General features: G+C 40.0%; 1 protein-coding gene across 12 annotated transcripts in view; it reads left to right on the top strand.

Moving 5' to 3' along the window:
- The first annotated feature begins 5,794 nt into the window (after window positions 1-5,794).
- The window catches only part of foxp1b (forkhead box P1b), a 153,691-nt gene continuing 135,682 nt past the window's right edge, over window positions 5,795-23,803 (top strand). For 4 of the 12 annotated variants that reach the window (XM_069512684.1, XM_020086818.2, XM_069512664.1 and 1 more), the window contains exons 1-2: window positions 5,972-6,390; window positions 10,392-10,471. The gene's annotated coding sequence lies outside the window, so the exon portion shown is untranslated. Of the gene's footprint in view, window positions 6,391-8,181; window positions 9,079-10,391; window positions 10,472-23,803 lie in introns of all 12 variants that reach the window. The other 8 variants (XM_069512697.1, XM_069512651.1, XM_069512656.1 and 5 more) reach the window with 6 other exon arrangements.

The following is a 23,803-nucleotide window of genomic DNA, read 5'->3' as shown; positions in this document are numbered from 1 at the left end:
GAAATCCATTTGAATTTAGCAGAGTTCAGGACTGGCTCCTGTCAATGTTTGGCAGTGTGGCTTTCGTCGATCACTATTTCATCTATCAGGTACAAACTTTCCCATGTATAACCTCAATATCCTGGTGTTTAAACTTCCTGCATGTAAATCCTCTCAGTCAGTCTAGAATAACTGCATTCCAATGTTTTCACATATCTGACAAAAACTAAACCAAACCAGACGTTCATCCAAACCACAAGATATTAGCTGTTTTGATCTCTTAACGTGTCTGACAGGCAGATGCATGATGTGAAGGTCTCCTGTGAAGAGGCCGAGGGTGAGCAATTACATGAACAGCATGCTTGGGTTTTAGAGTGCCTCTGTGTCCCCTGGGGTTATAAAACACATTCAGAAAGCTTGTCAGTAATTTAGAAAACCAGAGCAGAGTGCATCTACTTCCACTCTGCTCTAATGATGCCTACATTCACTAAACATCTGAAAAATCCTTCCGTCTCGCTCACATTTGTATACAAACTTGACTGTGTCCAGAGTCAAACATTTGAAGGATTCACCAGCCGGTAGCTTGTGCAGTTCAGAAACACTGCTCTAATGATCAGATGGAGGAGCTAACCCTGCTAACTGCAGCATGTGGAAAGAAAAGCTTCCTTGATGTTGTGGGGAAATGCTCTGGTTGTTTAATGATTTGTACTGACACTGACACACACACACACACACACACACACACACACTGCTATAAACCTTATTTCAAAAAGCAACACATCATTTCCACTTTGGACCTCTGTTAAATCCCAACTGATAATGACGCTGTTCAGACTGTAATAGCTGTTATATGTATCAAGTCTGCCAGAATTCATGGTCTGTGTAAGAGCCTTGTAGTGTATTTACTGCATTGTTGTGAAATGAGGTAAGTGTTATGGTTTGACTCTACACGCTGCAGGTACTGGTCCAAACGTGATGTTATTCGTTTTCATCGTACCTGTTTGTTATGAACACAGCAGACTCTCATGAGTCATGTTTGAATGGTTTGGTGCAAAACTGTAATTCAGTTATCATAGACACACAAACATTAGTTAAGTGGCTGCTGTAGCTCAGGAGGTAGAGCGTGTCGTTCACTAACCAGAGGGTGAGCAGTTTGATTCCAGGCTCCTTGGGCAAGATGCTGAACTCCAAATTGCTCCTGACCACTTTGCCGGCAGTGTGTGAATAATGTCTGATAGAAAGAGTTCCATTGTGTGGTTGGCAGATCTGTACTCTAAAGTAGTAAGTGGTCATCATGACTAAAGAAGCATTATATAAATATACAGACCTACATACACAACACAGTTTACCCTAAATGTTTAAAAGACACTCAGAACAAACAGCTACAACATGTGATTCCCTTGAGGCTTTCCTTGTTTTATATTTCTAAATGATTCTATGTAGTGCATGGTATTTATTCTGAGATGCTAATGATAGAGTCTCTGGAGATGCACCCATGCAGCGCATATGGAATCTACCAAACAAAGCAAATACAAAGAAAAATACTTCTCAATTACACGGTGTCATGCAGGAATATGTATGATGTCATTTCCTTTGGGTAAATAACACATTAAATATTGAACTGTTGTTGCATGATGTCCAACAAATATCTGAAGTGTTAAAAAGGACAGAACAAGGTATTGAAACATGATGTGATTCAAGTATTAAAGTAAAATATCTTACAGTTATTTATTCATGCTTGTTTAGAAATAAAAACCCTGCCCTAACGATTCCTCAGGCATATTTACAAAGGCAGAATACAGCACATCATATCATATTCTCTTGTTTTTCCTCTTTCACTCATTGAATAGTTCTTTACTGGTCTTTATTTGTGGAGCTCCTGCAGAAGTCCTCTCCCTTTCATTACACATTGAATGCTACAGCCCCCATGCAGCAGCACGGGGGGGAAACACCGTATGAAAGCCATCCATTCCCCTTTGGAAATCAAGAGGAGCTCCTATTCATTTGCTTAATTACCTAATTAACAGAAAGCTAATTACTTTGTTGTGTGCACGCGAGTGTGTGGAGAGGACCTTATGTAACTGATAGTGATCCTCAATTAATTTGCAACTACACTCCATCAAGTCAGGGCTTTAATCCAGACGACACATCAGCAGCCTGACAAGGGGCAGAGCGGATTATAAATTCAGACACAGGGCTGTTGTTGGGCACCGCTGAGCTCACACATCCAGTATTGACATGCAGATCAAGCCACTGAAGAATTAGAAAGCTTAGATGATGTGTTAGATTGCCTTCATAACACAGTTAGTACACATGCATTTTCTCATTGATTACAGCACACAACAATGTTTACACCACTATGAAAAAAAAAACTAGTGTAATCCAGTGAAAGATTGACTCAATGTACAAATCATAGAAAACTACAAATCCTGTTATAAGGATGGAAGTAATACAGTTATAACTTGAGATTTAAGTTCATAAAGTAGAAATATTTCATTATTATGTCACCACTGAATAACACAGACATGATTAAATATATTAATACAATATATTATTGTAAATAAAACTGTCTTGGAGTTATGAAAAAGTAGTTTTCTCTTTTGGGACAAATTTCTCCCTTTCAAGAAACAAGTATGCATTGTAATTATTATTTTTTATATATTCATTGTACAGTTATTTCAGGTCTGGTTTGGGGTTTATGTGAATACATGTGTGTTGTGTTTCCTAATTCATAGGTTTACATCCAACTCTCCAGACTTACCAGTTATCACTGTTGCTCTCACTTATTGGCCCTGAGGTCATACTGATATTTTTGCCTCCAGGCTACTTGCTACCATACATACAGGCCATCTTTACAGTGGGAATATGGTGGTACTTTTAGCTGGGCAAACACTGTTAATGCACTATTACTTTTTTTTTACTTCTTAAAAAGTACTTTGAAACAAACAAAAGTGTTACACAAATAAAGCTTATTACTATTATCATTATTATTATCATTATTATTATTATAAGGCTTCTCCAAGTTCTTTAATCTGAAATTTGTCCCCAAAGATAGCCAATGACACACATGCTGTCTCTGTTGCTCTGTGCACACACACACACACACACACACACACACACACACACACACACACACACACACACACACACCCAATATTAATTAATATGATTAATTTATTAATTTGATAATTTAACTAGTTTTAACATAATAGTTTAAAATTGTTGATATATAAAGATGTGTTTCTTCCAAATTCCTTGCCTTAAAACCTGATGTGTGTGTAATGTCCTTCTTTCGTACTGATAATGTGAAAGTAACAGGAAACTGTATGTTTTTTTCTTGTGAGGCTTTCTTCTGTGTCACAGTGGTGTCGCATGAATTAAGACAAACCAAAGTGTGAGGATGATTGTTTCTCTCCTTCACTGTGAGAGTGTCGGCGTGTCCGATTCCCCACAGAGCAGAACTTTGTTTCATATCAAAGGGCTGTTTGGTCACAGACAACCAGCCTGAAGCTTGATGAGGATTGTGTTTCTGCGTCCAGTGATCAACCACACATTTTTAAGAAGAGGCACAATTCTAACTCAGGTCCTAAAAGAAAAATAGTGAACTCCAGCATGACACAGAATATACTGACCACCACACAGTGATTATCATGATAAGTAATAACACGGTACTAACACACAGTAGTGATATAAAAGATCTCTGATAATCTAAACTAATGATTTATCATAAAAAATATTCAAACAAGGAAAAAACACACCCTTCAATCCACATCCAAGTCAATACTGAAAAGAGTTCTCAGGTCCAGGTGCCATCTCGCCACTTAACTTGGTGGAAATCAGTTCAGCAGGTTTTGTTTAAACTTCCTAACAAATAAACCAACAACCAAATAAACAGAAAGACACGTGAAAACATAACTTCTTTGGAGGAAGAATTAAAATGAAATAGATTAGTCCAGATGTCTGAGAGACATTTTTGGAACCTATCAATAATTTATTCAAATTAATTTAGGAATATGTTATCATCAGTATAATTTGTGAAGTTCACTGACTTGTTTTGTTCAGACCATGTTTTAATTTGAAGTCTGTGAGAGACAGGTAAACACTTACAATGAAGGGTTAATGTTACAAAACAAATACGTAAGTAAAATAAATGTAATGGTCCACAAAATAGGACACTCAATCTTAAATCACCACAAACTTACGTGGTACAGAAGAAATGGTTGCTCTGTGGACACATGGTATTTCGACACATGGCCAGAGGGTGGCGCTGTCTACTAACAAACAGTCTTCCCTCGCAGGGTTCAGCAGCACATTTCTCCCAGAAGCTGCCATGATAGATGTAACGTCGTTCACAGTGAAATGAGCTGTGTTTCTCAGACCTTGAACAAGGACAAAAAGAAGACAAAAAAAAAAAAAAAACAGACTTAGAAGATTTTCTCGTGAGACTAAATTAATGTTGCTTTAAAACGAGTGTTTACTGGACTGTTGAACCGGCCCATGATAATTCTCCTCTTCAGGGGCAAGTGACAAGAGATTTTAATTACTGTCATAATGCCTGTGCACCTTCCTCTGTGACAGGAGGCTGTTTAGGAATCAGCAAAACCTTTCCGGCAGCAAAGAAAACGTTCAGAGATTGTTCTTTTAATAACTATTGCTGAAGTGTATGTGAAGTCATGTTGCTTTTAAAATACAACGAAGTGTTGTCCCACAGGTCAGATATAGTGTCAGCACAGCAAACTGAGAGAACACTCTTCACTTGGTCCAAAATGCTGCTATATGATTATAGATTCAAGAAGAAGTGTACATTTTCACCTCCCTGCATTGGCCCCCTGTTCATTTTTATATTGATTTTCAATATTTGCAAAATGTATTTTAAGGCTTTAAACATCCAAGCCCCTCTGTATATCAACAACCTTCTAACTCCCTGAGAGCCTATGTGCCACCTTAGATCAGCTGATAGTGGAATTCTAATGGTTCACAGAGCCGACTGGTGACTATAGGCTATTGTGCTTTTTGCATTACAGTCCTCTCTGGAAAGCAGAGATTTGAACAAGGACAAACAAATTAAAATTATTTTTGAAGACAAAATTAATGTTGCTTTAAAACAAGTGTTGCTGGAATCAAAAACTTTCTAACAGGACAAAAGTGAAGATATGATTCTAAATAACTTCAGTCATGTTGCATTTAAAAATACTATGAAGAGTTGGCCCACAGGTCAGATATGGCATATCCTGATGGGCGACTAAAGGCTATTGTGCTTTTGCAAAATTAACCAAATGAATGTTCCTTAAAACCGAGTGTTAACTGGACTGTGATCATTCTCCCTGTGCTCTCTCTGTGACAGGAGGCTGTTTAGGGATCAGTCAAAGTTGTAAGAAAAAAAAAAGTGAAGCTGAGTTTCTTTCTAACTTTTGCTGAAGTGTATTTGCAGTCACGTTGCCTTCAAAGATGCAATGAAGAGTTGGGCCACAGGTGAGATAAGAGTTTTAGCACAGAAAACAGAAAGAACCTGCTTCCGCCATAATATCAGAGAAGTTATTAACCATCAGAGCATTTCATCTTTCTGCTGCAAAGCTCCGGACCATTCATGATGAACCTCAGATAAATGGAAAAAAAAGCCATGGATGAGAATTCGTGTGAAATAATAGAAGTTCATTGAGCCTCAGTTGTAATTAGTCAGCTCAGACATTTTAGCTTTTCTGACAGCCCCCTCTCTCCTGTCACACTTTCTGCTAAAACTAATGCATATCATTACCCCCCCCCCCCCCAACACACACACACACACACACACACACACACACACACACACACACACACACACACACACGCACACTGAAAGGAGCCACTACTAAGTTGCACTCGTGCACCGTGATGTTCCTGCATGTGAAGGATCTGCGATGTGTGTGTTTGCGCTGAACGTTGTTTACCCAGCAGGTGGATATGACGTCACGGACTTGGAACATCAAAACAACAACATCCAAATCCGCGATTCTTTCCCTTTTTCCTCCTCATCCTCTCCCTCTCTCTCCTCTTCTTCTTCTTCTTCTCCGTGTTAAAATCTAATAACAACATTAAAGAAGGGGAGCTCGGGCGAGACACACTGGGAGGCAGCGAGCGTCCAACTCCATTTTTTTTTTCGCTTCTTCTTCTTCTTTTTCTCCTCGACGCCCTCGGTAAGACTATCGCTCCCGTCTGCTGCTAGTTAACTTAGTTAGTTAGTCCCCTCTCCGCCTCCTCCACCTCGGGCGGAGTGATCCTGTTGGTGTTTACGGTTGTGATTTGTTGTCGCACGCGTTCTCGCCTCACACAGCGGACTCGCGTGCACGGCTTCGTCCTCCACCCGCACGAGCGAATCGGTACCTCCGCGTGCGCCCGTTCGAGCTGCCGTAAAGCGCGTGGCCCCTCATTCTGGTAAGTTTCACTATTATCACTCTAATGTTAACGTTAGCTTTGTTGTGTCCTGTGTCGCTGCCGCTCACACACACTCACACACACACTCTCTCTCACGCACACACACACTCGGAGTTTGTCTCCAGCGCTTCTTCGCTGCTTGTTTCCTCTCACTGCCACAAATAAACAAGTAAACAAACACCTGTGTTGCTGTCACGTAGCGTGGAGGCTAGCGTCCACTCACCCGGGCGACCCCCGGGCTGTTACAAGTGTGTAACTACAAGTGTTTTCTTCATATCTGCTCGAAAAGTTCGCGTTTCTAACTTCACGCTGCTCACGAGACCCCCCCCCCCCTTCAGGGGAAATGCACCTCTTTCTGAAGAAGGCAGTTTCACTCTGAATGCTAAGCGCTAACTAGCTGTAGCCGCGTGTAGTTACCTGTTGATGGATAACTGCGTAATAAAAGTTAGGAAAGTTGAGCTCAGTGAAAGGGAAGTTGGAAGGTTTGAGTGCCGTGATTTCTTTAGGATCTCCCCCCCCCCCACCCACCCACCCCCACGTGTTCGCTGTCCGCCACACTCCCACAGACCGGAGGGAGATTTTCACCTCAGGACCATCAGCCTAACTCCGCTTCATGTAACCGTGTGTCCGGCTCGTGGGTCTCTCCTCCACGCCGCTGACCGTCCATCACTGATCGCCATCGAGGCAGCTTTGTGTCTGCTCTGCGATATTCACCTCAGAGTTCCACTTCTCATTTCGAAGTCAAAGAGGTGACACAAATTCAGGATTAAATCACAGCAACGTGGAGGCACACCTCTACCGTAACGCGTTTATTTACAACATTAGCTTTTATTTGAGCTGTAGTCAGAGTTTGATGTGAGTGCTTTTATTGAGTCAGATGTGCTGTGAGTTAAGTTTTCTTTCCCGTAAATAAGCTGAAAATGCAGATGACCTCATTATTACTCTAAAGAAACAATTTGTTTTCAAATGAACAAGTCGCAGTTTTTAATACAGGGGTGAAGGTTGAGCTAATTTTTTTAAATTATTTTTATCAACTTTATGTTCTCTTAAACTGTCCTAATAATAGTTTGCTGAGTAATCAAGTATTTAAAATTCTTATAATACTCCATGTTTTAATTATAGCATTTTAAAGCTGGTGTATTACAGAATAAATAAACACCATGCAGTAACCAACATGATCATATTTTTGACTGTGAAGCCTTTAAATTACGATTTAACATAAGCACACGTCTCATATACTTAATCCACACTGATTTGTTTTTGATGTCTAAAGTCAGAATTAATATTTCCACAATATTTTATATAAAATAATTATAATTATGTATGTGTACTGAGAGTGAATAGCATACAATTAGGGATAAAATATTACCCTAATATTTTACACAGTCAGTCGGCAGCTGGCAACAGCACGACTAAACCATCTGAAATTTTTTACAAAAGGGAAACTGCAGCTTTAACAACCATTGCTGGCAGTGCTCCCTCCTTCTTGGTCTTTGGATTAGTCATTGTCTGAAGGGGGGAAAAAAAACACTTTTTTTGTAGGAGAAGTAAAGTAAACAGCCTCCAACAAGCGAACCTTGACAACCCAGATTAAGGAAAACATTGGAGATCAAACAGTGCTGCTGCTGGGCTGTTGTCATGAGCTGCCTGAGAGAGAGCTGCAGACTATTTGAACAGGCACTGGGGTTTGTGTGCTCACTTATGCAGAAATGGACCTTCGCAAACGCTGACCCAGGTTTTAAAACGCAGGATGAACTTTCTTTGCAACTTTCTTTTTTTTTTTTTCTCCAGGCCTGCTGTTTTGACATGGCTATTACCTTCAGACATTCAGCCTTCATCTGATTCTAATGGGAACAAGCTAACACCGTCCCCCTACGTCTAGAAACGACACTGACTGTAGTTTCTGTGCCCCATGCTACAAGTGAATAAATTGAGTCGGCAGGGAAGAAAGTAAAAGTAAAAAAAAAAAAGAGCTTGAATTTGAGGAAGAGCAGCTGTATACGTTGTAATGATGCAAGATCCTTAACACTAACCAATCTATGATTTTGTATTATTTGGAAAGCCCTTGTTTCTAGTTTGGCCTCTTCAGACTCAGGCTGAGGCTCTTCTTTGTAGAGAGTTGAGGTTCAACTGGTAAGAAAGTAATCAGTCACTCATGCATTCAGTGTGAGGACTCCCATCCCTGAGTGGAGCGGCCCTCTCTTTCATCTGACGGTTCAGTATTTGTGAACACACATTGAAATACCCTGTGCTGGGTACGGAGGGGCTGTAAACTGACTGTGCACCCTTGCTTGCAGCTGAATGATAAGGAGAGTTATTTTCGGTCCAGTGTGGGAATACTCTTCTGCATTTGCCGTATTTTATTTATGTACGATTTATTTACTAGCTTCACCCTTCACTTGATTTCAGATACCAGATACCCTCTAACCAGTTGCTTGTAACATTGTTTTTTGCAAAAAGCAAGTCAAGTGTCAGATGAAAAAAGGGGATTATCTAGCAAATTATTTTTGATTAATTTGATTCACAGCAGAAAGGGAAAGAGGCAGTGAATGAAAGTGATAACAAAAGGAAAAGCAGACAGATATTTCCAGGGTAAAGGTTAGTGTGTCCCAGCCCCTGTGGTGTGCCCGGGCAGACGGCTCTCAGTGCCAGGGAAGGCGATTGGTCAGTGAGGGTGGACAGCTTCAGGTGAGTTCTGTGCAGCTTCCTCAGCCTCTGTGGGGACTGCAAAATGCTCAGGACAGCCATTAGCTCGTACAGTCATTAATTACTGTCTTCTACTGTCGTCTGTCCTTAATAAAAAGGAGAGATGCTGACAAAAAATGGCATCCGTCTGCACGGGGAGAGAGGGAGCATGCAATTACAATCAATTAAGTTGAGTTACAAAATGAATTTACTGCTCATGTTGTGTTTCAGGAATACAGCACTGGAATACAAATTGTCCATTGTTGGAAAATATCAAAGTATCTGTTCTATCTGCCAGTTAATTATTGGTGTGCTGATTTTAGATTAAAGTCGTGTTTTTTAATTTAATAAATAATTGCTCTGTTTTACACACAGTCTGGGCTGGATCATATTTTGCAACAGCCTAAATCAACAGGATATCAGTGGGAAAATTAACTCAATAAATATATTTTGCTCAGTCCCTATATACAGGTTAAATAAGAAAATTAAGACTAATATCAATTTATTTTACCTTGTATTTTAATTTAGGAAATGTGTTCTTGTAAATACCCATCTGATACTCTAGAACACAGCAGGAAAAACATATGATTTTACTGAAGAAAGACTTTGAACAAAAAAAAAACAGCGCTTAAAAGAGGTGTTGTTACATTGTGGTTTGATTTGCAACGAGATTTGAGATTTTTTTTCGAGAGCATAGTGAAACTCCGGAACTCCTAAAACGTATTCAGTATTAACTTGTGAAAAAGATACATACTTTTTTTAAAAATCATTTATATCCAGACATATGTGTTCAGCATAAAATAAAATAAACAAGACTTAATTTATTAGAAAATTATTGCATCGTTAATAAGATGAATTGTGTCTTTGTAAGACTGCAAGTGTAAGTTTTGTCTCATTTTCTTTTAACCTTTCCTACTTGTTTATTTTTTTGTACTGTATAACCTAATCAGTGTATTTTTATTCATATGATTTAACTATGTTTGAGTATGTACAAGATGCTTCTTGTAGGCTTGTAATAGAGTTTCTTTAAAAGCACAACACTTGTATGTTTAGGGATTGATGCAGGTAAACTACAGGTCTTTTGGTTCAAACACGAGGGGCTCGGCCATATGCTACAAGCTGCTCTCATCTGCCAGACGAAAACCTCGGCACCTGTTTCTATCAGCTGTCCAGTGTGTGTATCAGTCTGCGCTTGTTTACGATGCACCTTTGGATGCCTGATGGACGACACAGCTTTCAATTCCTCTCAATGAATATTTAGACCAAGGTTTTGTTGTTACTATGATACTAACATGTTGTTCTGTTTGTTGTTTCAGGGCAAAATGGAAAGGAAGTGAAGTTGACAACTTTGGGAACAAACTAAAAGCCCCTGGTGAAAGTTGATTACGTCAGAACTGTGAGTGATTCTTTGTCTGTTTGAACTCTACAGGGTTTTCAAAAGTTTATGTTCACACACTGACATATAATTGGCCGCGAGTAAGTTATTCTATCTCTTCCCTTTGTGGTCTTGACTGCATTTTTACACACATCCTGATAGTGTTTTTGCAAAACATTTTAGTTTTGTTTTTTTCTGCCTTCTGGCATGTCAAGAAATAATGGTGAATGATGATTTTAATGTTCTTGAGTCTAATGTTGGAGACTGTTCCTGAACTCTCATGGTGGTAAAGTATGTTGGTTGAAAAGGAGGTGGAGCATTCTGCAGATGTGTGATGTGATATTTACCTGATTCAAAAGTGGTTTCTTAAAGATTTAACTCATCCTTTACTTCTTGATTACAAGTGGTGTGGTTTGATAAGTCAAATAACCGTGGTTAGATCTGTGGCACAAGATGAGCTCAAAGTGAATATATTACGTTCCTGGTGGTTGTGCCACGGTGGTTGTGCCACGGTGGTGGCAGATTGTGTAATGTATCAAGTTCTTCCATATACTAAACAAATCGTTTTTTATTGGTTCTTCATTTGCAAGTTTTTTTTCTTAAGACCTATCATAAACCAGATGCCTCAAAATAAAAGCGTTTGTGATCTGGCTATATGTTAAATCTTTGCTATGCTTTATCAGTGTGAGAATTAGAGCAGCACAACTCACTAATATGAAAATGTCTCAGACTGCTGCTTAAACCCTGTTAAATGTAGTAGACAGTGTAATGCAAAATAAGGTTGCAGGAGTAGATCTTTAAGGGCCTCATCCATGACTCCTTGGCTGTGTTTTCAGTTGGCAGCCCCAGCCCTAATAAGAAACATAACATGGCAGAGCCTGCTCTTCCATCATCATCGCTGGGTGGAAAAGTTGGTGCGCTTTGATCATGTCTTTTGGGCGCATCACTCCAGCTTAGCCTGCTGCTCGCTATGTGATAAGCCATCAGAGTACTCAGATCTGAGCCGGCAGCTCCATGGGCTCGAGGAGAGACAGGAGAGAGTAATGGAGACGACGAGAGAGCAGCAATGCAAATTTTGTTGACAGACTGTTACTGCAGCTGTTCTCTTTGCCTTTGAATTCAACATTGTTACTGTCCGTCTTCGTTCATCTGTGAAGAAAAAGGCCATGTTTCAGTTTTAAGTAGTTTCTTGGTGGAGCAGCACGGTAACCATGTCGTACATTCCACCCTGTTGGCAATTAAAACACCTTTTAATGAGAGGTGCCCAGCGATCGCCTCGAAAACACGCACAAGTTTTAATTATTTTATCCCACAAACTGTTATGATCTGATGTTCTCTTGACTGCGTATAACGGACACAAGTTCACTTTGAAGACCAAATGCTTTCCATTCTTTTTCCGCTTTCCTCCGTCTGCACATGAAACATCATTTTGAACCCCCCATTATGAAAGGGTGCTCCTAATTGACGGGTTGTTGCTTGTTTATTTGATATATATTTACCAGCTGGGTGGTAATTGGGAAGCAGTAATTACCCAAGATGCAGTGCAGCGCTGCAGCGAGAGGTGCTGGCGTGCTGATGAGTCTGAAGCACAGATGAAAGTATACAGGTTACTATTATCATCCTAGCCGGCTGTTTAAACACTTGACAGCGAAGAGCGGAGATGGCTAATTGGGCTTGTGTCCCTTTATACACTCTCATTGTTTACCGTGATGATGTACAGTGCGGAATCAAACGTGTGGCACTTTTATCTTTGTGCTCTTTTTGGTACAGTTGTTAGCAGTATACCTGAGCAGTTAATAGCAACATTAAAAAGGCCAGTGGAGGTAAGGGCCTGGTGGATTTGAGTCCCTCCTGATGATGTAGTTCCTTCACTGATAATGGCCTTGTTAACTGAGATTCATTACCTCTTCAGTCAGACTCCCTTGGTTATTGAGGGGAAAGCGTTCTCAAACGACTGGGTTTGGCACAGTGAAGTCACACCGATGTGGTTTTGTGAGCTATTCATGGAAGGTGGTGACGGTATCTTCCCTGACTCCTGATGATTCAGTTGACCTGCGACCGTGGTGGGAGTGGTATTTGACTTTCTACTCAGTTCCACTTTCACACCAACTCTCGCTTTCTCTCTCTGTCTTTTTCTCTCACTCTTCAATCCACTCCCCTGGAAAGCACAGAGATGCACACCTTGTTTGTGTGCAGACGGCTGTTGTTTGATAGGCCACTCTCTCCCAGTAGATCTTCAGACGTTGTTGTTGTTTGCCTGTGTTGGTTGGAGTGTGTGTGACTTGCATTTGCCAGGGCTCCTTGGAGGGAGTTTGTTTTTGTTCTCGCTGTTGTAAACAGGGTGGGGCCCCATTCCCAAACCACTCAGTTGGAGATAGTTATTTTCACAGGAGTTTTTGTTTATCACTCTGGTCAATAGATTAGCCTTGGATGGAATTATGTGTTTAAGCAGATAACGTTGCCACAATTTGCTGCATGTGTTGGGTTGATAAACACATTGTCACTGTTGTTTTTGCTGATATTTCTGACTTTGTTAGGGCTGGGTGATTCACTGGTGTCATTATACTGTGCCAGAAGTCTTGTTTTACATTATATTGCTTAAACCTGTCTCATTGTGTTATCTTCTAATATACTTAAAACTGTATACTTTATTTACATTCTTAATGGTAACTTTTTAGCTAATTATTTTGAATACAAAAATTGTGTAACATATTCAATCCCATTCATTCATATTTCACAATATTGATTTTGTCAATATAGATGTAAAGGGAGAATTTGAAACTCTTAATTTTTTAACACTAACCATGTTTTAAAAAAAACAACCTAATATGGCAAATAATATTAAGACTTAAGTTAAAAGGCAAAAGTCCACAATGATTTCAAGCCTAGTTTCCACACATCATTTTTTTTCATTATAGTGAAATTGCTTCGTTGTATATCCCACTAGTTGGCACTTAGAACACACTAGTTAAAGCTAGGGTTTTTAATCCTGGAAAAGTTTGCAAGAGAAGGCTACGATATGGAACTGATACATCCCACCCCCTCCCATCATCCCTCTTGACAAAACTACGCCCTCAAGACCTCTTTATATACAGTCTATGCTCAAGACACATGGACGTGCACTGTCTGACAACTGCAAGAAGCCGACTTTTCCATGACCCACTCGTTAACTTCTGACTATTGTCTGTGCTTCAGTGGTGTATGTCTCTCAGCTTGATGACTAATCATGTTCAGTGAGAGCACGGGCTGAGTGCGTGCATGTCAGGCCAGGTAATGACAGACAGGTACACCAGTGATTTAATTTAGTCAGAATTAAATGATTGGTTGTCTTTTCAGACAACTTTATTTACTGATGGCTATCGGGACATGAAGAGGATTTCAACAGATAAGACAAATGGGTTTCAGAAACAAATTACCAACCCTATCTTTAAGTTGTGGAACACCAAGCGTGATGACTAAAACCACACAACTTAAAATTCTTTAGTATTACTGGATTTCTTTGAATTATGGACAGTATTTTAGGGCTTGTGCTTATCATGTGAATTTTATGTTAGATCCACACCAGGTATGATGCATCTGTGGCTTTCACAGAGTGGCTCAGCATCAGAGGCTGCGGATGTGTGTAAAGTCCCCTTTAGATGGGAGGTGACAGCCGCTGTGGCTGTCGCTAATCCTGCTAAGGTCTCACCAGAGTCACACAGCAGCGAGCACAGCAGTCGGCTGTGTGATGTGCAGTAAGCAGCAAGTTTTCAAATGGTCAGCAGCAGAAACTGGAAAAAACCTCTGCTCTGTTATGCGAGTAGGAAATGTGTCCCCCTGCTGTGCCACTACTATAAGATACTGTCAAGTTCTCACTGCAGTAAATAGAGGGGTGGGAAGTGGCTGCATGTACTATGATCATACAGCTTAATAGGGTATGAATAATACCAATAACTCACTGGTATGAATAAGAAATCCATTTTTTTATATAAGTGATGCAACTTCATGGCTGGACAATATTGCCAAAAATCAAGATAATGATTTTCATCTCAGTCGATATTGTAAATTATCATAATACATTTATTTTAAGTTTGCAAAGTATGTGAAGGTTGTGGTTTATGAGCAGAGAACGACAAACACCGACATGAAATGAACGAATCCATCTTGACTGCAAGATTTATCGAATTCAAATTGTTCTGTCAATTCACCTCCAGTGCAGTTTGAATGATTGCAGGAGAACCTCCCCAGCATTTTGTGTAATAACCAAGTACTGGTCTTACTCTGTTGTTTCATAAAACCAATGAACTTTGTGTCATGACAACATGTGCACCAACACCCCCCCCCCCCCCAACAAATAACAACAGAGGCACTAAAAACAGCCACTAGAGTCTAAAATGTGACCTGTCAAAAACAAAATGAGTGTTTACAGTTGAGGAAAAAGCCAGCGGCAAAAAGCTGATGTTGTAATGTAGGATAGACCACGTGTAGTTCACTGGTGAGCTTTTGTACAAGTGCACAAACATTCACATAAGCTCTTGAATATCTGTCTCATAAACTACCATTTGCACTTAATCTGAATGGGTTAATGGTGACTTAACTTCTTGACCCTGGTGCTGCTCAGCCTTTCTATGAATGGGCGAGCACGCGTTTATATTAGGGATGGAAACTTTGCTGAATGTTATTGTGGCTTACAAGACATTTATCTAAGTGACTACGCATCTAAAAACAGAACAAGATAAAGACAGAGAGTGAGCGTATGAGTGGGTGAGCAGGAGAGAGAAAATCAACTGAAACTGATACTTAATTCAGTACTTATTTTGTTCCAGGCACTGGAGTAAAAAAAATTAGAAAAGGTATGTTGATACTAGACTGTGTCTCAGTGAGTTGTAATGACGACCAATCCCACCAGAGGTCAACCCAGGGGTGGGAAGCCTCCAACCTGCGACCCATGACACAATTCATTTAGGGGAAAAACTAAATTCTCATGACTGCATTTTTTTCCTATGTAAAAAGTAAAACATAAAATAGATGGGGTGATGCTTTTGGCTGTTTGGTCATCAGGTCACCGTCAGGTTGGATGAAACACACACGTAGCTGTTTGGTCTCAACACTGATAAGCAGCATGGCGACTACATGCTGAATTTATTCTTTAAGAGGAATGGAAAACCTTCTGTAAAAAAACAATGTGTCATGTTTACTGGAAGCGTTTCCAGTAATAAGCAGGCTGATTTCGATCATGATTACAGATGGAAACATGCAGCTTAACTAGATGAGGTGCAAGAACAAATGCACTTCATGTACAACTCTGTGTCCGAGTTTGGGTATCCAACAAGCATCTTCCAGATGACCATATTCTGACAAAGACAGTGCTACACAGGCAAGTTTTCAATAGAGGGGGAATTTGTGAAGGAGCCTTGTTAGTGCTGCACAGCTGCTGGAATCAGAGAAAGTAAAATTGTGCATTGTGTGCAAACACTGTACATATTCTGACTATGTGAGAACAACAGCCTGCTATGAATTCTAAATATGCTTGAGAGTTTGCAAAACGCCTTCAGGCTTTTAGCGAGAGGTTTCAGGACATGACAAGTAAACAAAAGGAACTGAAAATATTCGTTAAGCCATTTAATGTGGAACCTGTTGATGTGCCTGACAACCAATAACATGAAATAATCCAACTGCAATACAACGAGAAGCTCAAAGTGAAGTACAACAACCTCCCTCTGTTAGAGCTCTATAAACTGAATGTACGTCCTGAGGATTTTCTTTCTGTGAGGAGATATGAACTGAAGTTTCCATCTCTGCTTGCGATGACTTGCTGCTGTAAGCAGCTCTTTTTTTCAAAACTGAGTCAGTTCTGCTCAGGACTGACTGACCCCCCAGAAAACGTGCTGTGAGTAGTATCATCACCACTACTATATGACATCAGACACTTCACCAAAGATGTTTCCGCCACCGTATTAGGGAGTTTAGTGATACATGTGTTCTATAGTAAAGTACAGTAGGGTAAACCATTCTAGTATGGCACCTAAAGGATGTTACAAAAATTTAAATTGTGATAGGAAAAAGGTTTCCCTCCACTGGCATAACCCCACGTTGATGATGCTTCTAACACGCAAAAATTTAAAAACAAAAACGAAACCAATATCTCTGGGTGAAAAAGCGGCATAATACACGTAGAAGACACTGACAAATATTTTAAACAGTTTGTGGTGAGAAGAGCTGAAGATGGTAACATAGTGCTGTAAACAAAATCACATGATCTCTGTAGCGGTGTTAATATGTCACTTCCTGCCTCTTTCTGCTGCACCCGGCTGCTCCAACTCTTGCCTGAACAATGCAGAAGATTTGATGCTGTTGTGAACACGTCTGTGCAGAGAACCTCCTGCTGTGTTGTGCATGTGTGAAAGGCAAACTACAGGTAAACTCTGTAGCCAATTCTCCATCTTTTACCCGGAGGTAATGTCTGATAATCGCTTTAGAGAGTACGTACTACCAAGACCCAACCGTCCCTATTTATTCAATCAAGCTACACAAACATGCACACACTTAAAGATATCAGTCCCCGAAATATGCCAGATTTTTTTCAGCAAGATGCATGAATTATCTCTTTGGAAACTTGAAAATGTTAAATAACATCCTGTCTCTATTTTCAAGAAAGTGATAAAAAAAATGTTGACTCCACTCCCTGATCTGGAGCTACACCAAAATTGAATGGGTTGTTTTCTGACTGAAAACATAACTTCCTTGGTGGAGGTATATATTGTCTGTTAAATCTATTAAATGATCCTTGTAACCTACTTTTATTATGTCAGCTTTTATTTTAATTTCAAATATACACTCTGCTTTTTACTGTAACAATCCTATTACTTTGAAATTATTAACATTATTCCAGTTGTAGTTACATGGTCTACAAGCAGCCTAGAGAGTTAGTGAAAGAGTAATAGTGTTAAGTGACATCACAGTGCTTCAGCATCATATGCAGCATGTTCCAGAGTTGTTTTCCACCATGTTTGTTAATGTTTGCCATTTACTATTCACTGTTTCTAGTCTTTTGTTGAAAATTTGCTATATCTGTTCTAAATGCTGTATGTATGGTGCGGTTTAAGCAATCATCTGTTCTTAGTTATTGGCTCTTTTTTTCCAAAAGCTTTTTCATGTTGTGTGTATGGAGTGCATAATGTACAAGCTTCTAATGTGTTGACCAATCAATTCCTCACACTGAAAACAACCAGCAGAGAGGAATGAGTAAATCAATCTTTTCATATCCTACTACAGAGAGGAGTTGGGCCAGGCTTTTGAGTGCATTTCTGTGTACTTTATGCACAATTGTAAGCAGTGATTGAAGGGCTAATTCAAAGAATTTTAATCACTCAGCCCAACCCTCTTGCAGTGTCATCTTTTTTCAAATGCCTCATAAAATGAATAGATGAGCAGTCTCTTTTTAGAGCATAATGGCTGCATTAGAATAGGAGATGGATAATAGATGAAAACTCTGTATCCTTCATGCACTCTTTCTCTCCCTCTTAGGCGCTCTGATCTCTTTTATCAATAGCGGTGCTGTGTAAAAGACCTTGCAGGGCACAGTGAAGTGTTCAGTTGAACCTCACATAGACACAGGAATGGAAAAAGCAGAGGTGAGAACAATTTGAGCAGTAAATTGTAGACCAACTGGTGCAGGATTGACTGTTTCAGCTTAGCTAATGCATGATTTCATGCTGCGGGACCAATAATAGCTTTGTTTTGTTTGTGTTTCTCCACCTTCATTGATTGCAATGCCACACCCTTCTACCAGATTCACAGTGACAGCTCTTTTTCCGACTAAGTGAGATCATGCAATTGGAAGCTGTGAGACTGTTGTTCACATGAAGGCCAACCGCATAGTGCTAGTAAATATGTAAACAATGGCGGAAAAAGTTTCTCATTGCCTAACTGACATTTCTCGTTGCTTGGCTGATGATTCATCTCAGAAAAGTGTCTTCAGAGTGCACTGTACTTATGACAGTTTAAATAATTTAGTCAGTGATCTTTGATCACCACAGTCACTGCCATATATTGTATATACTAATACTGGAGGCTATCTGAGGACATTCACTTCACGTTTGGACTCTGATCCACAAATGAGCATCAACATACCTGATCATGTGATCAGACAAGGAAAAACAAGTTCTAAACAGATAATACTGTTGCTGAAAAAAGTTGACTGTTTTTCATCAAAAAACAGGTAGAGCTAAAAGTTAATATATACACAGTAGATAATTGTGCATGGTGTTGATATACTGTAAGCTCCCGTATCACAATTCTGGTTTGGATTGCTAAAGGACACACATTTAACCCATGAGAAATGTCTCACCTATAACACTGTGTAGTTTGTTTTTTCATGTGGTCAGGTGCTTTCTAAGGAAGGTGCAATTTATTTCTTACCCCCTTGATTTGCAGTGTCTCTGAAAAGTCAAATCTCAAATGTCAACACTTTTGGTTCTAATTTGTGTTCACTCTAATGACAGAACATGAGCACTGATTATGACCGGTCCTTTCGCTCTAAATTCACCAAATCATAAAAAAATTATTAACAAGACAAATATCTTCTCAACATTGCGACTCTAAAATGACATTATGGAGAAAATGAACTGTCTTTATTAGCCTACTTGTCTCTCTGTCTCAGTGACATTTTTTCATGAAATCTAGCAACAAAGGTATCTATTCTCTCTCCTGGTTCTAGTCTGGTTTCCCCGCAGTGCTGCTGATGTCACTTTCCAACTAGGAAAAACAAATGCACATGGACTTAAACCCTGAAGTAAAAGTTAAAACTGAAATAAAACTTTTAAAACTTTTTTTTTTAACTTCTAAAGCTTTTTTTGAGGGGAATAAAGTAAAAATATTATAAGACTGATATGGTCTTGGTGGCACGAGGTGCAGTGGTCCCCTAACAGCAACAAGGTCCTTGGTTTATGATATTATAAGAGTTTGCATTAGGGCTGGAGAATTAAACAACAACAATAATTATTGCAATTTAATTTCCATCAATAGCAATACGACAAAGACTCAATATGTAATTGATATATTGTGTATGCATTGTCTAAGCACAGTGAGGAGGTATTACACATAATTTATGTTGTAAAATGTTTTGTTGTTTATCAATTGTTCTCTTTCCAGTAAAAAGAGGTTAAATCCACAAGATTGCCTCACATCCAAAATCAGTCTTTAAATATCCTTTTATGCCTCTTTAGATAGTTTAGGATTTTATGGTGAAAACTACCTGTTTCTAACAAGGACCCCTGGCAGTGAGGTTAGAGGAAATACATTTTCTTTGCTTTTATGCTCTGGGAGTGAAACCTTAGATATTTTCCTGCTCTCTTTACTTGTGCTAATGTAAATCATTTGCATGGAGTTAGTCCCTGCTGATTAAGGCTGTTTGGACTGTTCTTCTTTGGAACCATGCCAATTGAATTTTCTGCCTTCTAACACGCTTGGAGAGCGGGGAATATGGTTCTCATTGGGCCCGAGGCTTGATCTCCTTTTTGCCTCCCCCAGTCCTCTCACATCACTCTGGCAATTAGTGAGCTCGACCATCCCCAAATGACACACGTAATTAAAGAGTTGGCATTATAATTACAATGTGTTTATTGTCTGTTTATGGATTCTGTGTAGTGCACAATGCACTGGGAGATTTCTTTGGTGTAAATGGATTGAGGGCTTTTAATATACTTGGTGTTAAATGCGATTTCATGTGTTTAACATCTCGGTACCTCCTTTATCAGCCCTTTGACAGTCGCTCTGTTTGTCGCACAACTACAACACAAATTGGCTGACAGAAACTGGCACCCGGAAAAAACAAATTATTTAGTCATGGGCTTTTAAAGGGCGCAACGGTAAATGCATGTTAAGTAAATGATGCAATTTATTCCCTTCTCCTCATTGCCAGGCTGCCTGCCACGGGACTTCTGCCAGCTTTAAATAAGTGGTACCCAGATGGTATTCACATGATGCCCACTTGGTTACAAAACCATCCTGGGGAATAAAGCTGACTGCCACAACAACCAATGGGTCAGCCCGTGAGGCTGTTGCTTTTGCACTCTGCATGTGCAAATGGCTTACTGTTGTATCACTTTGCCGAAATCTTTGGTAAGGTTGTATCTCAGGGGGTCCTACATGAATTTGAAATAACCCCCGTAATGAATTGGGACAGGAGACAGATATTGGAGTCGTTTTTTCTTCTCCCTGCAAATGTTTGTTTCGCAGAAAAGTGAGAGTGAGCAGGGAGAGTGATGAGCAGTTTCCCTGCACTGCAGCTGTGCTGGTCTCTGGACTCCTGGCTGTCTCTTGGAGAAGTGGTGAACTGTGTCATCTCCAGCCACTAACAACCAACAGCTGCTGCACCAGCCTGCAGATGGAGGGACAACGTGGAACTGATTTTCTAACGAAATAAACAAACAAAGACCCAGAAAAAAGAGAAACAATACCACAAAAACAACACACAGCTTATGCAAATGCTGGGGAAATGTGTTCGCGAATCGATAAGCGCCATTTGTGTACGAAGAGACTAAAGGACAAGAGTGACCATTTGACACAGAGATGCACATTAGTAACTTTGCTATTTTATCGGGTCCAACTACCCTCAAACATCTGCTTAGTTTTTTCTCCTCTGCATGTTAAAGCCATACAATTTATTGTTGACATTTGAAATGAAACAACTCAGAGGTGGGGAGTGAGTTTTTTGGTGTGTATGCATGACAAGATGTTAAAGACTAAGTTGTAAAAAATAACACAGCACCCACACAGTTAATTAGAGATGAGTGACTGTTATGTTCATGTGCCTGAGTTTTTACTATGGGTCAAGTTTTGCTGTTGTTTTGAACCTGATTATAAAATTTGAGTCAAACTCTGTTGTGAGACAGCACTATTTCTTTAGTGAGATGACTTTTTTTCCGTGAATGAAAAATGGAATCTCAACAGCTCGTCCCATTGTTTGGCTTTTTCTCCCAGTCACCTTGTAATTGTTTCTGTGTCATAAGTAGCTATTAGTATTGCTAGAAAATGGTAATGCTTTGAGAGACTCATCTCTTCCAGAGAATGGCTCTCTATCACACTCTCACATTCTTTTAAAAGGGAAAAGGAAGATGAATTTTGCCCATAAAGGCTGTATCACAAGGGCTTTTTATCCTAAATGGCTCTGGGGATTGTTATCTGTGGGAAGTGTGTCCTGCCTCCGTCGTGTTCAATCAAGTGTCCACTTAGCTGTGACTGGGAGTAATTGTTCCCAAGTGGGCCACACACTGACCTGTTAATGTCTGTGTTGACCCTCTAACCTTGTCAGCACGTCTTGGGAAAGAGTTTAAATCATGTGGATCTCCTCCATGTCTTTACGCTACCGGGTCAAGTGGGCGTCGGCCCTGAAAGACCACTCTCTTGTAATTGTCCCCAGCAACATGGGTCAGCTAGGGGTGTTCCCAAAGACTGGCCCTTAGTAGATGAGGTGCTGGGAGTGGTGTGACTTAATGGGTCAAGCCATTGATCCGATACAACACCAATGCCCCCCCAACACATTCGCAGCCTCAGTCACCTGGTCACTGGTTTGAATCTGGTTGAGTGAGTGTGAGGTGGGCTGCAGTGGAGATCCATCTCACTGTCTTTATGGATGTCTGGGGTCTATAGTTCTTTTGAGAATATTGTATCTTGTTTATGCATGGCTCATTTTGCCCTTTGTCTTTTTCTCTCTCAGATTTCCTTCATTTTAATGAATTTGAATAGGTCACACAAGTTCCTTATTGTTATTCAGGGTGTAATATAACATGGCAACACAGCACAGATTTAAGGCATCATGCATGCATCTTAAGCATCGATGCCCATGGAATGAAGGGCCACTAACTTCTCAATACAACAGAGACAGGAGCCAAAGTTTTTTGTTGTTTTATGATGATCAGGGGCACAGGGAGGACCCTTCCACATCTGACCTTAGCACCTCTCTGCTAATGAAACACCCTCAGCAGCACCAAATGATAGAATATAAGATTGTTGTAGAAATATATTTATGACTGAGGATTCTACTGTAAAAAGATAAAGGTTGTATAGCAACATATACTTGTAGCTTGTGAATGTACATACACTTCTGAAAGAAGTGAGGGTGAGTAATATCTCTTGATTAATAGTTTTAATCTAAAATTATCCCCAAAAAATGTTCAGCCAATGCAGATTTGCTCACTTATAATATATATCTAGATAGACTTTTTATAGCTGTATTAATACAGAGCTATTGTTTGGATCTAACACTGATTTTGGACTGTGTGTGAGAATGCAAAAGTCGGTTGCTCCAAACATCTTTTGGAACTTTTCCTTCCAGCCCCTTAGGAAAATATCTGAAAAATGCGAGCGAGAATACAACAGGAAAATGTCTGGAAAATTCATAGCAAACGAGTGGGTGGGTTGATGACGTGTGAACATCTGACCAATACTGGAAGATAACATATATCTATACCTATACTTATTTTCATTATGGCCATTTGTGTCATCACCTGCCGCGTGCTTGTTTCTCACCCTACTCATACTTTTCAACAAGGACAGGCAGCTTCAGAAACCTGTCTAGTTTGTCAATGACCTCGCAAATGAGTGGCAATTAACACACATGCTGCAAAGTGGCTCATAGTAGATTATCTTCAGAAACTGACACAGTTTGTAATTTCAGTGAAAAGGGGGAGGATTACAACCACATGTTCATAGAGTGATCTGAGAGTTTAGCAGCTGGCAGCAGAAGACCACAAAGAGAGAAAGCTTTATTGTTGGAGATAAACATTTGAAACTTTATTTTGGCATCTTAGCTTGCTGTATATCTTGAAGTTTTGGTTGTTTAGTCTTTTTTTATGGACAGATTACACTATAAAACATAACCACTTGTGCACTAGACCAACCGAAACCCAAGATCAAATCTATCTTCTATTCACCTCCTGTTTTAACATCCCGCACACAAATATCTGTATATTCTCACCAAGTACTTTTGAAAGCTTCAGCTCTATGTTGGAGACATGGCAGCAAGCTCAACTGAAGACCCCGAGTGCCCTCTGTCGTTGATCCCAAAGCGAGGGGACTTTACAAAGCAAGCTCCTTTTCGGGCATGGAGATACAATAGTGTGGCCATAAATCCATTGGGGGGAGCTGTCTTGTGGGATCAACATATTTTTGGGAGTAATGACAGGCATGCAAGCGAGTAATCAGAAGGGTCTTATCTGGGGCCGATGGTTGGCCCAGGAATGTGGACAGGCTGTGGAAACAACGGCTGCAGTAAAGGAGTTAGTGGAATTCCACACTGGTGAATTATGAGGAGTTGGGACATTGGGGCTGTGGTTTGTTGTGTCTGGTTCGACAGCTACACCGCTACACACA

Source organism: Paralichthys olivaceus, chromosome 2 (genome assembly GCF_024713975.1).
Source record: "Paralichthys olivaceus isolate ysfri-2021 chromosome 2, ASM2471397v2, whole genome shotgun sequence".
In the NCBI taxonomy this organism is placed as follows: Eukaryota; Metazoa; Chordata; class Actinopteri; order Pleuronectiformes; family Paralichthyidae; genus Paralichthys; species Paralichthys olivaceus.
Note: the sequence above shows the minus strand (reverse complement) of the source record. Positions and strands in the feature narration are given on the sequence as shown.